Source organism: Phyllobates terribilis, unplaced genomic scaffold (assembly GCF_046119375.1).
Source record: "Phyllobates terribilis strain yellow unplaced genomic scaffold, ASM4611937v1 Scaffold_138__1_contigs__length_4804227, whole genome shotgun sequence".
Lineage (NCBI taxonomy): Eukaryota > Metazoa > Chordata > Amphibia > Anura > Dendrobatidae > Phyllobates > Phyllobates terribilis.
Genome location: NW_027362898.1, coordinates 183,131 through 199,245, shown reverse-complemented (window position 1 = coordinate 199,245; position 16,115 = coordinate 183,131). Strand labels below are relative to the sequence as shown.

The following is a 16,115-nucleotide window of genomic DNA, read 5'->3' as shown; positions in this document are numbered from 1 at the left end:
GAGAACCAATTAAGGCGGGGGGGGGGTGGAACGAGCAGCTGTCTACCCTTAGCAGGAGGGTTGCTGATTAATTACCTCTCCTGCTGCTGCTGCTGCTGGCTGTCCAGCAGCAGACTGAAGGTGGCTGCTGCTGTGCGCAGGTATATAAAGGCTCAGAGCCTATTATGACACGCGCAGCCAGCGTTCCATTGCCACATTCCGTCTACTGCAGGCGGGATACCTGGATGGCTGAATGTCACTGAGAAGCTCACAGAGACCGCCATAAGCAACAGTTTAAAAGAATGCCACAGACTAATCAACCAAACTTTTTGGGTTGGTTTCTCTTTTATAGTCTGCAGGCATTAAATGAAAGAAGTCAGTGTTCCAGCAGAGGGAGACAACGTTTCAGAAAAGGCATTGTAGCAAACCAAAAAAGAAATTTTAAGCGCAGCAGAGTAACCAGCTCACATACCTGTTAGCTCAGGTGAGTTTAAAAGGCTGCTGTTGATAACAAGGGCATTTGCTAAATAGATGGTGTGTGTGCAACAATATACTGAAAGGTCAATTATATTGTGCAGCTTATCTCACCACCTGTAGTTATTTAGGTGAAAGCTCCAAAATGCTTGCCTAATATGTCTGTTTATCCAAAAGGAAGTATAGAGGGAGAGCTAGATAGATAGCATTGCATTACATTACATTACATGGCAATGCAATGCACAGTTGCTGAAGTTGAACCAAAATGAGCTTGTCATCTGGCTTCTGCAATTTTTAACATGAAAAATCCAATGAGGAGAAGAAAAGCAAAGCCAAAGAGTCCATCCCAAAATCCGACAAACAAGCAAAATGAACAAAAAGCATTGAATTCAATTCTTTCTGATTTTAGAAACTGCATTAAAGAAGGGGTGCACCGGTCCTGGAGATACTGCAATACCAGGTCAATGCGTGGAGTGGACAGAGCAAGCTCTTTTTCCATCTCCCTGTTCTAAAAATCCATTTAATATATGGTCCCCAGATAGGGGACGTATCAGATATTAAACTGATAAGAACAGATACTACACTTGATCTTAGCCAAAAGGCCGAGAAGCGATAACCAGAATTGGTTTCCGACTACGGTGCCACCCAAGGATTCTGAAAAGTCCATTTGTGGAGATGGCCACCTGGACTCCCGTTAAGAAGACATGCTGTCAACCTCTAGATCCCTCACATGCCTGCACTTTTCGGCTTGCTGCTGCTGCAATCCACGCGTTTTAGATCTGCATAACTCCACCTCTTTTAGCACAGTACCCTCAACGCCCGGCTGTTCCCACCCGCCTCAACACCGTTGGAAGGGAGGAGAACCAATTAAGGCGGGGGGGGGGGTGGAACGAGCAGCTGTCTACCCTTAGCAGGAGGGTTGCTGATTAATTACCTCTCCTGCTGCTGCTGCTGCTGGCTGTCCAGCAGCAGACTGAAGGTGGCTGCTGCTGTGCGCAGGTATATAAAGGCTCAGAGCCTATTATGACACGCGCAGCCAGCGTTCCATTGCCACATTCCGTCTACTGCAGGCGGGATACCTGGATGGCTGAATGTCACTGAGAAGCTCACAGAGACCGCCATAAGCAACAGTTTAAAAGAATGCCACAGACTAATCAACCAAACTTTTTGGGTTGGTTTCTCTTTTATAGTCTGCAGGCATTAAATGAAAGAAGTCAGTGTTCCAGCAGAGGGAGACAACGTTTCAGAAAAGGCATTATAGCAAACCAAAAAAGAAATTTTAAGCGCAGCAGAGTAACCAGCTCACATACCTGTTAGCTCAGGTGAGTTTAAAAGGCTGCTGTTGATAACAAGGGCATTTGCTAAATAGATGGTGTGTGTGCAACAATATACTGAAAGGTCAATTATATTGTGCAGCTTATCTCACCACCTGTAGTTATTTAGGTGAAAGCTCCAAAATGCTTGCCTAATATGTCTGTTTATCCAAAAGGAAGTATAGAGGGAGAGCTAGATAGATAGCATTGCATTACATTACATTACATGGCAATGCAATGCACAGTTGCTGAAGTTGAACCAAAATGAGCTTGTCATCTGGCTTCTGCAACTTTTAACATGAAAAATCCAATGAGGAGAAGAAAAGCAAAGCCAAAGAGTCCATCCCAAAATCCGACAAACAAGCAAAATGAACAAAAAGCATTGAATTCAATTCTTTCTGATTTTAGAAACTGCATTAAAGAAGGGGTGCACCGGTCCTGGAGATACTGCAATACCAGGTCAATGCGTGGAGTGGACAGAGCAAGCTCTTTTTCCATCTCCCTGTTCTAAAAATCCATTTAATATATGGTCCCCAGATAGGGGACGTATCAGATATTAAACTGATAAGAACAGATACTACACTTGATCTTAGCCAAAAGGCCGAGAAGCGATAACCAGAATTGGTTTCCGACTATGGTGCCACCCAAGGATTCTGAAAAGTCCATTTGTGGAGATGGCCACCTGGACTCCCGTTAAGAAGACATGCTGTCAACCTCTAGATCCCTCACATGCCTGCACTTTTCGGCTTGCTGCTGCTGCAATCCACGCGTTTTAGATCTGCATAACTCCACCTCTTTTAGCACAGTACCCTCAACCCCCGGCTGTTCCCACCCGCCTCAACACCGTTGGAAGGGAGGAGAACCAATTAAGGCGGGGGGGGGGTGGAACGAGCAGCTGTCTACCCTTAGCAGGAGGGTTGCTGATTAATTACCTCTCCTGCTGCTGCTGCTGCTGGCTGTCCAGCAGCAGACTGAAGGTGGCTGCTGCTGTGCGCAGGTATATAAAGGCTCAGAGCCTATTATGACACGCGCAGCCAGCGTTCCATTGCCACATTCCGTCTACTGCAGGCGGGATACCTGGATGGCTGAATGTCACTGAGAAGCTCACAGAGACCGCCATAAGCAACAGTTTAAAAGAATGCCACAAACTAATCAACCAAACTTTTTGGGTTGGTTTCTCTTTTATAGTCTGCAGGCATTAAATGAAAGAAGTCAGTGTTCCAGCAGAGGGAGACAACGTTTCAGAAAAGGCATTGTAGCAAACCAAAAAAGAAATTTTAAGCGCAGCAGAGTAACCAGCTCACATACCTGTTAGCTCAGGTGAGTTTAAAAGGCTGCTGTTGATAACAAGGGCATTTGCTAAATAGATGGTGTGTGTGCAACAATATACTGAAAGGTCAATTATATTGTGCAGCTTATCTCACCACCTGTAGTTATTTAGGTGAAAGCTCCAAAATGCTTGCCTAATATGTCTGTTTATCCAAAAGGAAGTATAGAGGGAGAGCTAGATAGATAGCATTGCATTACATTACATTACATGGCAATGCAATGCACAGTTGCTGAAGTTGAACCAAAATGAGCTTGTCATCTGGCTTCTGCAACTTTTAACATGAAAAATCCAATGAGGAGAAGAAAAGCAAAGCCAAAGAGTCCATCCCAAAATCCGACAAACAAGCAAAATGAACAAAAAGCATTGAATTCAATTCTTTCTGATTTTATAAACTGCATTAAAGAAGGGGTGCACCGGTCCTGGAGATACTGCAATACCAGGTCAATGCGTGGAGTGGACAGAGCAAGCTCTTTTTCCATCTCCCTGTTCTAAAAATCCATTTAATATATGGTCCCCAGATAGGGGACGTATCAGATATTAAACTGATAAGAACAGATACTACACTTGATCTTAGCCAAAAGGCCGAGAAGCGATAACCAGAATTGGTTTCCGACTACGGTGCCACCCAAGGATTCTGAAAAGTCCATTTGTGGAGATGGCCACCTGGACTCCCGTTAAGAAGACATGCTGTCAACCTCTAGATCCCTCACATGCCTGCACTTTTCGGCTTGCTGCTGCTGCAATCCACGCGTTTTAGATCTGCATAACTCCACCTCTTTTAGCACAGTACCCTCAACCCCCGGCTGTTCCCACCCGCCTCAACATCGTTGGAAGGGAGGAGAACCAATTAAGGCGGGGGGGGGGGGTGGAACGAGCAGCTGTCTACCCTTAGCAGGAGGGTTGTTGATTAATTACCTCTCCTGCTGCTGCTGCTGCTGGCTGTCCAGCAGCAGACTGAAGGTGGCTGCTGCTGTGCGCAGGTATATAAAGGCTCAGAGCCTATTATGACACGCGCAGCCAGCGTTCCATTGCCACATTCCGTCTACTGCAGGCGGGATACCTGGATGGCTGAATGTCACTGAGAAGCTCACAGAGACCGCCATAAGCAACAGTTTAAAAGAATGCCACAGACTAATCAACCAAACTTTTTGGGTTGGTTTCTCTTTTATAGTCTGCAGGCATTAAATGAAAGAAGTCAGTGTTCCAGCAGAGGGAGACAACGTTTCAGAAAAGGCATTGTAGCAAACCAAAAAAGAAATTTTAAGCGCAGCAGAGTAACCAGCTCACATACCTGTTAGCTCAGGTGAGTTTAAAAGGCTGCTGTTGATAACAAGGGCATTTGCTAAATAGATGGTGTGTGTGCAACAATATACTGAAAGGTCAATTATATTGTGCAGCTTATCTCACCACCTGTAGTTATTTAGGTGAAAGCTCCAAAATGCTTGCCTAATATGTCTGTTTATCCAAAAGGAAGTATAGAGGGAGAGCTAGATAGATAGCATTGCATTACATTACATTACATGGCAATGCAATGCACAGTTGCTGAAGTTGAACCAAAATGAGCTTGTCATCTGGCTTCTGCAACTTTTAACATGAAAAATCCAATGAGGAGAAGAAAAGCAAAGCCAAAGAGTCCATCCCAAAATCCGACAAACAAGCAAAATGAACAAAAAGCATTGAATTCAATTCTTTCTGATTTTAGAAACTGCATTAAAGAAGGGGTGCACCGGTCCTGGAGATACTGCAATACCAGGTCAATGCGTGGAGTGGACAGAGCAAGCTCTTTTTCCATCTCCCTGTTCTAAAAATCCATTTAATATATGGTCCCCAGATAGGGGACGTATCAGATATTAAACTGATAAGAACAGATACTACACTTGATCTTAGCCAAAAGGCCGAGAAGCGATAACCAGAATTGGTTTCCGACTACGATGCCACCCAAGGATTCTGAAAAGTCCATTTGTGGAGATGGCCACCTGGACTCCCGTTAAGAAGACATGCTGTCAACCTCTAGATCCCTCACATGCCTGCACTTTTCGGCTTGCTGCTGCTGCAATCCACGCGTTTTAGATCTGCATAACTCCACCTCTTTTAGCACAGTACCCTCAACCCCCGGCTGTTCCCACCCGCCTCAACACCGTTGGAAGGGAGGAGAACCAATTAAGGCGGGGGGGGGGGGTGGAACGAGCAGCTGTCTACCCTTAGCAGGAGGGTTGCTGATTAATTACCTCTCCTGCTGCTGCTGCTGCTGGCTGTCCAGCAGCAGACTGAAGGTGGCTGCTGCTGTGCGCAGGTATATAAAGGCTCAGAGCCTATTATGACACGCGCAGCCAGCGTTCCATTGCCACATTCCGTCTACTGCAGGCGGGATACCTGGATGGCTGAATGTCACTGAGAAGCTCACAGAGACCGCCATAAGCAACAGTTTAAAAGAATGCCACAAACTAATCAACCAAACTTTTTGGGTTGGTTTCTCTTTTATAGTCTGCAGGCATTAAATGAAAGAAGTCAGTGTTCCAGCAGAGGGAGACAACGTTTCAGAAAAGGCATTGTAGCAAACCAAAAAAGAAATTTTAAGCGCAGCAGAGTAACCAGCTCACATACCTGTTAGCTCAGGTGAGTTTAAAAGGCTGCTGTTGATAACAAGGGCATTTGCTAAATAGATGGTGTGTGTGCAACAATATACTGAAAGGTCAATTATATTGTGCAGCTTATCTCACCACCTGTAGTTATTTAGGTGAAAGCTCCAAAATGCTTGCCTAATATGTCTGTTTATCCAAAAGGAAGTATAGAGGGAGAGCTAGATAGATAGCATTGCATTACATTACATTACATGGCAATGCAATGCACAGTTGCTGAAGTTGAACCAAAATGAGCTTGTCATCTGGCTTCTGCAACTTTTAACATGAAAAATCCAATGAGGAGAAGAAAAGCAAAGCCAAAGAGTCCATCCCAAAATCCGACAAACAAGCAAAATGAACAAAAAGCATTGAATTCAATTCTTTCTGATTTTAGAAACTGCATTAAAGAAGGGGTGCACCGGTCCTGGAGATACTGCAATACCAGGTCAATGCGTGGAGTGGACAGAGCAAGCTCTTTTTCCATCTCCCTGTTCTAAAAATCCATTTAATATATGGTCCCCAGATAGGGGACGTATCAGATATTAAACTGATAAGAACAGATTTTTTTTTTATCGAAAGCCCGAATTCGTGTACAAAACCCGAGTGCGCTTAAAAAAGTGACAAGTGCCACAAAAAAAGTGCACTAGGATGCTGGTCTTCTTGAAACCCTCTCCAAAAGGAAAAGGGTCCCCCAAACCATTCCCCGTCCCTCCGAGCCAAAAGGCCACAGCGAGGAACAGGGACAAAAAGCCACCTCCAGCCGAAGCCAGAGGCGACCCAATCTTACCCCCAGCACCTGCCCGAGTTCTCACCCGAGCAAGGCACTGGGAGCCAAAGACTGTGCTCCCCTCCCGGAAGAGGGGAGCCAACAATGCTCTCCTCCCGAAAGAGGAGAGCCAGGGGGGTTCAGGGGGGAGCGGAACCTGATGGCCACACACTCCCCCCCTAGACCTGCCAAGAGAGGAACCCGTAAGGGAACCGCATCCCGACAAAATCCTAGTAGGACGTGACACACGTGAATAAGTGGACACACAGTGACAAAGAAATTAAATAAATAGTGAAGGTTTCACAGTATAATACTGCCCGGACCTTCGACCGGGAATTGAAAAATTCCCCATCCTAAGGCCAGAAGGCCCGGAATAAGGGTGTGTGCGAAGAAAGAAAATTTGAAGTGCTTGTGCAAATGTGCCATAAACTCAAGTGGGGTTCCCAATCCCAGTGAGTTAAGGCACCCCAGGGTCACCACTCCTGGGGCACTTCACACTTCGGGCTTTCGATCTTCCCCGGCCCAATGGCGTCGATCCTGGGGGGCCATGCTTTCCACCAGATGACTATATTAGCCACCTGGCGTACTAACAAGCGCCTAAACCCCAGTGTGCATAATGTATCAATCTACTAGGGCGGCCAACATCCAAAACCGCCTTTTCGAAAGATACTACACTTGATCTTAGCCAAAAGGCCGAGAAGCGATAACCAGAATTGGTTTCCGACTACGGTGCCACCCAAGGATTCTGAAAAGTCCATTTGTGCAGATGGCCACCTGGACTCCCGTTAAGAAGACATGCTGTCAACCTCTAGATCCCTCACATGCCTGCACTTTTCGGCTTGCTGCTGCTGCAATCCACGCGTTTTAGATCTGCATAACTCCACCTCTTTTAGCACAGTACCCTCAACCCCCGGCTGTTCCCACCCGCCTCAACACCGTTGGAAGGGAGGAGAACCAATTAAGGCGGGGGGGGGGGGTGGAACGAGCAGCTGTCTACCCTTAGCAGGAGGGTTGCTGATTAATTACCTCTCCTGCTGCTGCTGCTGGCTGTCCAGCAGCAGACTGAAGGTGGCTGCTGCTGTGCGCAGGTATATAAAGGCTCAGAGCCTATTATGACACGCGCAGCCAGCGTTCCATTGCCACATTCCGTCTACTGCAGGCGGGATACCTGGATGGCTGAATGTCACTGAGAAGCTCACAGAGACCGCCATAAGCAACAGTTTAAAAGAATGCCACAGACTAATCAACCAAACTTTTTGGGTTGGTTTCTCTTTTATAGTCTGCAGGCATTAAATGAAAGAAGTCAGTGTTCCAGCAGAGGGAGACAACGTTTCAGAAAAGGCATTGTAGCAAACCAAAAAAGAAATTTTAAGCGCAGCAGAGTAACCAGCTCACATACCTGTTAGCTCAGGTGAGTTTAAAAGGCTGCTGTTGATAACAAGGGCATTTGCTAAATAGATGGTGTGTGTGCAACAATATACTGAAAGGTCAATTATATTGTGCAGCTTATCTCACCACCTGTAGTTATTTAGGTGAAAGCTCCAAAATGCTTGCCTAATATGTCTGTTTATCCAAAAGGAAGTATAGAGGGAGAGCTAGATAGATAGCATTGCATTACATTACATTACATGGCAATGCAATGCACAGTTGCTGAAGTTGAACCAAAATGAGCTTGTCATCTGGCTTCTGCAACTTTTAACATGAAAAATCCAATGAGGAGAAGAAAAGCAAAGCCAAAGAGTCCATCCCAAAATCCGACAAACAAGCAAAATGAACAAAAAGCATTGAATTCAATTCTTTCTGATTTTAGAAACTGCATTAAAGAAGGGGTGCACCGGTCCTGGAGATACTGCAATACCAGGTCAATGCGTGGAGTGGACAGAGCAAGCTCTTTTTCCATCTCCCTGTTCTAAAAATCCATTTAATATATGGTCCCCAGATAGGGGACGTATCAGATATTAAACTGATAAGAACAGATACTACACTTGATCTTAGCCAAAAGGCCGAGAAGCGATAACCAGAATTGGTTTCCGACTACGGTGCCACCCAAGGATTCTGAAAAGTCCATTTGTGGAGATGGCCACCTGGACTCCCGTTAAGAAGACATGCTGTCAACCTCTAGATCCCTCACATGCCTGCACTTTTCGGCTTGCTGCTGCTGCAATCCACGCGTTTTAGATCTGCATAACTCCACCTCTTTTAGCACAGTACCCTCAACCCCCGGCTGTTCCCACCCGCCTCAACACCGTTGGAAGGGAGGAGAACCAATTAAGGCGGGGGGGGGGGGTGGAACGAGCAGCTGTCTACCCTTAGCAGGAGGGTTGCTGATTAATTACCTCTCCTGCTGCTGCTGCTGCTGGCTGTCCAGCAGCAGACTGAAGGTGGCTGCTGCTGTGCGCAGGTATATAAAGGCTCAGAGCCTATTATGACACGCGCAGCCAGCGTTCCATTGCCACATTCCGTCTACTGCAGGCGGGATACCTGGATGGCTGAATGTCACTGAGAAGCTCACAGAGACCGCCATAAGCAACAGTTTAAAAGAATGCCACAGACTAATCAACCAAACTTTTTGGGTTGGTTTCTCTTTTATAGTCTGCAGGCATTAAATGAAAGAAGTCAGTGTTCCAGCAGAGGGAGACAACGTTTCAGAAAAGGCATTGTAGCAAACCAAAAAATAAATTTTAAGCGCAGCAGAGTAACCAGCTCACATACCTGTTAGCTCAGGTGAGTTTAAAAGGCTGCTGTTGATAACAAGGGCATTTGCTAAATAGATGGTGTGTGTGCAACAATATACTGAAAGGTCAATTATATTGTGCAGCTTATCTCACCACCTGTAGTTATTTAGGTGAAAGCTCCAAAATGCTTGCCTAATATGTCTGTTTATCCAAAAGGAAGTATAGAGGGAGAGCTAGATAGATAGCATTGCATTACATTACATTACATGGCAATGCAATGCACAGTTGCTGAAGTTGAACCAAAATGAGCTTGTCATCTGGCTTCTGCAACTTTTAACATGAAAAATCCAATGAGGAGAAGAAAAGCAAAGCCAAAGAGTCCATCCCAAAATCCGACAAACAAGCAAAATGAACAAAAAGCATTGAATTCAATTCTTTCTGATTTTAGAAACTGCATTAAAGAAGGGGTGCACCGGTCCTGGAGATACTGCAATACCAGGTCAATGCGTGGAGTGGACAGAGCAAGCTCTTTTTCCATCTCCCTGTTCTAAAAATCCATTTAATATATGGTCCCCAGATAGGGGACGTATCAGATATTAAACTGATAAGAACAGATACTACACTTGATCTTAGCCAAAAGGCCGAGAAGCGATAACCAGAATTGGTTTCCGACTACGGTGCCACCCAAGGATTCTGAAAAGTCCATTTGTGGAGATGGCCACCTGGACTCCCGTTAAGAAGACATGCTGTCAACCTCTAGATCCCTCACATGCCTGCACTTTTCGGCTTGCTGCTGCTGCAATCCACGCGTTTTAGATCTGCATAACTCCACCTCTTTTAGCACAGTACCCTCAACCCCCGGCTGTTCCCACCCGCCTCAACACCGTTGGAAGGGAGGAGAACCAATTAAGGCGGGGGGGGGGGGGTGGAACGAGCAGCTGTCTACCCTTAGCAGGAGGGTTGCTGATTAATTACCTCTCCTGCTGCTGCTGCTGCTGGCTGTCCAGCAGCAGACTGAAGGTGGCTGCTGCTGTGCGCAGGTATATAAAGGCTCAGAGCCTATTATGACACGCGCAGCCAGCGTTCCATTGCCACATTCCGTCTACTGCAGGCGGGATACCTGGATGGCTGAATGTCACTGAGAAGCTCACAGAGACCGCCATAAGCAACAGTTTAAAAGAATGCCACAGACTAATCAACCAAACTATTTGGGTTGGTTTCTCTTTTATAGTCTGCAGGCATTAAATGAAAGAAGTCAGTGTTCCAGCAGAGGGAGACAACGTTTCAGAAAAGGCATTGTAGCAAACCAAAAAAGAAATTTTAAGCGCAGCAGAGTAACCAGCTCACATACCTGTTAGCTCAGGTGAGTTTAAAAGGCTGCTGTTGATAACAAGGGCATTTGCTAAATAGATGGTGTGTGTGCAACAATATACTGAAAGGTCAATTATATTGTGCAGCTTATCTCACCACCTGTAGTTATTTAGGTGAAAGCTCCAAAATGCTTGCCTAATATGTCTGTTTATCCAAAAGGAAGTATAGAGGGAGAGCTAGATAGATAGCATTGCATTACATTACATTACATGGCAATGCAATGCACAGTTGCTGAAGTTGAACCAAAATGAGCTTGTCATCTGGCTTCTGCAACTTTTAACATGAAAAATCCAATGAGGAGAAGAAAAGCAAAGCCAAAGAGTCCATCCCAAAATCCGACAAACAAGCAAAATGAACAAAAAGCATTGAATTCAATTCTTTCTGATTTTAGAAACTGCATTAAAGAAGGGGTGCACCGGTCCTGGAGATACTGCAATACCAGGTCAATGCGTGGAGTGGACAGAGCAAGCTCTTTTTCCATCTCCCTGTTCTAAAAATCCATTTAATATATGGTCCCCAGATAGGGGACGTATCAGATATTAAACTGATAAGAACAGATACTACACTTGATCTTAGCCAAAAGGCCGAGAAGCGATAACCAGAATTGGTTTCCGACTACGGTGCCACCCAAGGATTCTGAAAAGTCCATTTGTGGAGATGGCCACCTGGACTCCCGTTAAGAAGACATGCTGTCAACCTCTAGATCCCTCACATGCCTGCACTTTTCGGCTTGCTGCTGCTGCAATCCACGCGTTTTAGATCTGCATAACTCCACCTCTTTTAGCACAGTACCCCCAACCCCCGGCTGTTCCCACCCGCCTCAACACCGTTGGAAGGGAGGAGAACCAATTAAGGCGGGGGGGGGGTGGAACGAGCAGCTGTCTACCCTTAGCAGGAGGGTTGCTGATTAATTACCTCTCCTGCTGCTGCTGCTGCTGGCTGTCCAGCAGCAGACTGAAGGTGGCTGCTGCTGTGCGCAGGTATATAAAGGCTCAGAGCCTATTATGACACGCGCAGCCAGCGTTCCATTGCCACATTCCGTCTACTGCAGGCGGGATACCTGGATGGCTGAATGTCACTGAGAAGCTCACAGAGACCGCCATAAGCAACAGTTTAAAAGAATGCCACAGACTAATCAACCAAACTTTTTGGGTTGGTTTCTCTTTTATATTCTGCAGGCATTAAATGAAAGAAGTCAGTGTTCCAGCAGAGGGAGACAACGTTTCAGAAAAGGCATTGTAGCAAACCAAAAAAGAAATTTTAAGCGCAGCAGAGTAACCAGCTCACATACCTGTTAGCTCAGGTGAGTTTAAAAGGCTGCTGTTGATAACAAGGGCATTTGCTAAATAGATGGTGTGTGTGCAACAATATACTGAAAGGTCAATTATATTGTGCAGCTTATCTCACCACCTGTAGTTATTTAGGTGAAAGCTCCAAAATGCTTGCCTAATATGTCTGTTTATCCAAAAGGAAGTATAGAGGGAGAGCTAGATAGATAGCATTGCATTACATTACATTACATGGCAATGCAATGCACAGTTGCTGAAGTTGAACCAAAATGAGCTTGTCATCTGGCTTCTGCAACTTTTAACATGAAAAATCCAATGAGGAGAAGAAAAGCAAAGCCAAAGAGTCCATCCCAAAATCCGACAAACAAGCAAAATGAACAAAAAGCATTGAATTCAATTCTTTCTGATTTTAGAAACTGCATTAAAGAAGGGGTGCACCGGTCCTGGAGATACTGCAATACCAGGTCAATGCGTGGAGTGGACAGAGCAAGCTCTTTTTCCATCTCCCTGTTCTAAAAATCCATTTAATATATTGTCCCCAGATAGGGGACGTATCAGATATTAAACTGATAAGAACAGATACTACACTTGATCTTAGCCAAAAGGCCGAGAAGCGATAACCAGAATTGGTTTCCGACTACGGTGCCACCCAAGGATTCTGAAAAGTCCATTTGTGGAGATGGCCACCTGGACTCCCGTTAAGAAGACATGCTGTCAACCTCTAGATCCCTCACATGCCTGCACTTTTCGGCTTGCTGCTGCTGCAATCCACGCGTTTTAGATCTGCATAACTCCACCTCTTTTAGCACAGTACCCTCAACCCCCGGCTGTTCCCACCCGCCTCAACACCGTTGGAAGGGAGGAGAACCAATTAAGGCGGGGGGGGGGTGGAACGAGCAGCTGTCTACCCTTAGCAGGAGGGTTGCTGATTAATTACCTCTCCTGCTGCTGCTGCTGCTGGCTGTCCAGCAGCAGACTGAAGGTGGCTGCTGCTGTGCGCAGGTATATAAAGGCTCAGAGCCTATTATGACACGCGCAGCCAACGTTCCATTGCCACATTCCGTCTACTGCAGGCGGGATACCTGGATGGCTGAATGTCACTGAGAAGCTCACAGAGACCGCCATAAGCAACAGTTTAAAAGAATGCCACAGACTAATCAACCAAACTTTTTGGGTTGGTTTCTCTTTTATAGTCTGCAGGCATTAAATGAAAGAAGTCAGTGTTCCAGCAGAGGGAGACAACGTTTCAGAAAAGGCATTGTAGCAAACCAAAAAAGAAATTTTAAGCGCAGCAGAGTAACCAGCTCACATACCTGTTAGCTCAGGTGAGTTTAAAAGGCTGCTGTTGATAACAAGGGCATTTGCTAAATAGATGGTGTGTGTGCAACAATATACTGAAAGGTCAATTATATTGTGCAGCTTATCTCACCACCTGTAGTTATTTAGGTGAAAGCTCCAAAATCCTTGCCTAATATGTCTGTTTATCCAAAAGGAAGTATAGAGGGAGAGCTAGATAGATAGCATTGCATTACATTACATTACATGGCAATGCAATGCACAGTTGCTGAAGTTGAACCAAAATGAGCTTGTCATCTGGATTCTGCAACTTTAACATGAAAAATCCAATGAGGAGAAGAAAAGCAAAGCCAAAGAGTCCATCCCAAAATCCGACAAACAAGCAAAATGAACAAAAAGCATTGAATTCAATTCTTTCTGATTTTAGAAACTGCATTAAAGAAGGGGTGCACCGGTCCTGGAGATACTGCAATACCAGGTCAATGCGTGGAGTGGACAGAGCAAGCTCTTTTTCCATCTCCCTGTTCTAAAAATCCATTTAATATATTGTCCCCAGATAGGGGACGTATCAGATATTAAACTGATAAGAACAGATACTACACTTGATCTTAGCCAAAAGGCCGAGAAGCGATAACCAGAATTGGTTTCCGACTACGGTGCCACCCAAGGATTCTGAAAAGTCCATTTGTGGAGATGGCCACCTGGACTCCCGTTAAGAAGACATGCTGTCAACCTCTAGATCCCTCACATGCCTGCACTTTTCGGCTTGCTGCTGCTGCAATCCACGCGTTTTAGATCTGCATAACTCCACCTCTTTTAGCACAGTACCCTCAACCCCCGGCTGTTCCCACCCGCCTCAACACCGTTGGAAGGGAGGAGAACCAATTAAGGCGGGGGGGGGGGTGGAACGAGCAGCTGTCTACCCTTAGCAGGAGGGTTGCTGATTAATTACCTCTCCTGCTGCTGCTGCTGCTGGCTGTCCAGCAGCAGACTGAAGGTGGCTGCTGCTGTGCGCAGGTATATAAAGGCTCAGAGCCTATTATGACACGCGCAGCCAACGTTCCATTGCCACATTCCGTCTACTGCAGGCGGGATACCTGGATGGCTGAATGTCACTGAGAAGCTCACAGAGACCGCCATAAGCAACAGTTTAAAAGAATGCCACAGACTAATCAACCAAACTTTTTGGGTTGGTTTCTCTTTTATAGTCTGCAGGCATTAAATGAAAGAAGTCAGTGTTCCAGCAGAGGGAGACAACGTTTCAGAAAAGGCATTGTAGCAAACCAAAAAAGAAATTTTAAGCGCAGCAGAGTAACCAGCTCACATACCTGTTAGCTCAGGTGAGTTTAAAAGGCTGCTGTTGATAACAAGGGCATTTGCTAAATAGATGGTGTGTGTGCAACAATATACTGAAAGGTCAATTATATTGTGCAGCTTATCTCACCACCTGTAGTTATTTAGGTGAAAGCTCCAAAATGCTTGCCTAATATGTCTGTTTATCCAAAAGGAAGTATAGAGGGAGAGCTAGATAGATAGCATTGCATTACATTACATTACATGGCAATGCAATGCACAGTTGCTGAAGTTGAACCAAAATGAGCTTGTCATCTGGCTTCTGCAACTTTAACATGAAAAATCCAATGAGGAGAAGAAAAGCAAAGCCAAAGAGTCCATCCCAAAATCCGACAAACAAGCAAAATGAACAAAAAGCATTGAATTCAATTCTTTCTGATTTTAGAAACTGCATTAAAGAAGGGGTGCACCGGTCCTGGAGATACTGCAATACCAGGTCAATGCGTGGAGTGGACAGAGCAAGCTCTTTTTCCATCTCCCTGTTCTAAAAATCCATTTAATATATGGTCCTCAGATAGGGGACGTATCAGATATTAAACTGATAAGAACAGATACTACACTTGATCTTAGCCAAAAGGCCGAGAAGCGATAACCAGAATTGGTTTCCGACTACGGTGCCACCCAAGGATTCTGAAAAGTCCATTTGTGGAGATGGCCACCTGGACTCCCGTTAAGAAGACATGCTGTCAACCTCTAGATCCCTCACATGCCTGCACTTTTCGGCTTGCTGCTGCTGCAATCCACGCATTTTAGATCTGCATAACTCCACTTCTTTTAGCACAGTACCCTCAACCCCCGGCTGTTCCCACCCGCCTCAACACCGTTGGAAGGGAGGAGAACCAATTAAGGCGGGGGGGGGGTGGAACGAGCAGCTGTCTACCCTTAGCAGGAGGGTTGCTGATTAATTACCTCTCCTGCTGCTGCTGCTGCTGGCTGTCCAGCAGCAGACTGAAGGTGGCTGCTGCTGTGCGCAGGTATATAAAGGCTCAGAGCCTATTATGACACGCGCAGCCAGCGTTCCATTGCCACATTCCGTCTACTGCAGGCGGGATACCTGGATGGCTGAATGTCACTGAGAAGCTCACAGAGACCGCCATAAGCAACAGTTTAAAAGAATGCCACAGACTAATCAACCAAACTTTTTGGGTTGGTTTCTCTTTTATAGTCTGCAGGCATTAAATGAAAGAAGTCAGTGTTCCAGCAGAGGGAGACAACGTTTCAGAAAAGGCATTGTAGCAAACCAAAAAAGAAATTTTAAGCGCAGCAGAGTAACCAGCTCACATACCTGTTAGCTCAGGTGAGTTTAAAAGGCTGCTGTTGATAACAAGGGCATTTGCTAACTAGATGGTGTGTGTGCAACAATATACTGAAAGGTCAATTATATTGTGCAGCTTATCTCACCACCTGTAGTTATTTAGGTGAAAGCTCCAAAATGCTTGCCTAATATGTCTGTTTATCCAAAAGGAAGTATAGAGGGAGAGCTAGATAGATAGCATTGCATTACATTACATTACATGGCAATGCAATGCACAGTTGCTGAAGTTGAACCAAAATGAGCTTGTCATCTGGCTTCTGCAACTTTTAACATGAAAAATCCAATGAGGAGAAGAAAAGCAAAGCCAAAGAGTCCATCCTAAAATCCGACAAA

At 45.5% G+C, this 16,115-nt stretch overlaps 11 non-coding genes and 1 pseudogene across 11 annotated transcripts; all 12 read right to left on the bottom strand.

Moving 5' to 3' along the window:
• Positions 1-876: 876 nt before the first annotated feature.
• LOC141205064 (U2 spliceosomal RNA) lies at positions 877-1,067 on the bottom strand. The gene has a single exon (XR_012275838.1). It is a non-coding gene; the product is annotated as a U2 spliceosomal RNA (small nuclear RNA).
• A 1,121-nt stretch (positions 1,068-2,188) lies between these two features.
• LOC141205063 (U2 spliceosomal RNA) lies at positions 2,189-2,379 on the bottom strand. The gene has a single exon (XR_012275837.1). It is a non-coding gene; the product is annotated as a U2 spliceosomal RNA (small nuclear RNA).
• Positions 2,380-3,499: 1,120 nt separating this feature from the next.
• LOC141205062 (U2 spliceosomal RNA) lies at positions 3,500-3,690 on the bottom strand. The gene has a single exon (XR_012275836.1). It is a non-coding gene; the product is annotated as a U2 spliceosomal RNA (small nuclear RNA).
• Positions 3,691-4,812: 1,122 nt separating this feature from the next.
• On the bottom strand, positions 4,813-5,003 carry LOC141205061 (U2 spliceosomal RNA). The gene has a single exon (XR_012275835.1). It is a non-coding gene; the product is annotated as a U2 spliceosomal RNA (small nuclear RNA).
• Positions 5,004-6,125: 1,122 nt separating this feature from the next.
• On the bottom strand, positions 6,126-6,307 carry LOC141205458 (U2 spliceosomal RNA). Its single transcript, XR_012276223.1, has one exon. It is a non-coding gene; the product is annotated as a U2 spliceosomal RNA (small nuclear RNA).
• A 789-nt stretch (positions 6,308-7,096) lies between these two features.
• On the bottom strand, positions 7,097-7,188 carry LOC141205526 (U2 spliceosomal RNA; annotated as a pseudogene).
• Positions 7,189-8,307: 1,119 nt separating this feature from the next.
• Positions 8,308-8,498, bottom strand: LOC141205060 (U2 spliceosomal RNA). Its single transcript, XR_012275834.1, has one exon. It is a non-coding gene; the product is annotated as a U2 spliceosomal RNA (small nuclear RNA).
• Positions 8,499-9,620: 1,122 nt separating this feature from the next.
• On the bottom strand, positions 9,621-9,811 carry LOC141205059 (U2 spliceosomal RNA). The gene has a single exon (XR_012275833.1). It is a non-coding gene; the product is annotated as a U2 spliceosomal RNA (small nuclear RNA).
• A 1,123-nt stretch (positions 9,812-10,934) lies between these two features.
• LOC141205058 (U2 spliceosomal RNA) lies at positions 10,935-11,125 on the bottom strand. The gene has a single exon (XR_012275832.1). It is a non-coding gene; the product is annotated as a U2 spliceosomal RNA (small nuclear RNA).
• A 1,120-nt stretch (positions 11,126-12,245) lies between these two features.
• On the bottom strand, positions 12,246-12,436 carry LOC141205055 (U2 spliceosomal RNA). The gene has a single exon (XR_012275829.1). It is a non-coding gene; the product is annotated as a U2 spliceosomal RNA (small nuclear RNA).
• A 1,119-nt stretch (positions 12,437-13,555) lies between these two features.
• LOC141205043 (U2 spliceosomal RNA) lies at positions 13,556-13,746 on the bottom strand. The gene has a single exon (XR_012275818.1). It is a non-coding gene; the product is annotated as a U2 spliceosomal RNA (small nuclear RNA).
• Positions 13,747-14,866: 1,120 nt separating this feature from the next.
• LOC141205394 (U2 spliceosomal RNA) lies at positions 14,867-15,057 on the bottom strand. The gene has a single exon (XR_012276161.1). It is a non-coding gene; the product is annotated as a U2 spliceosomal RNA (small nuclear RNA).
• Between the last annotated feature and the right edge of the window lie 1,058 nt (positions 15,058-16,115).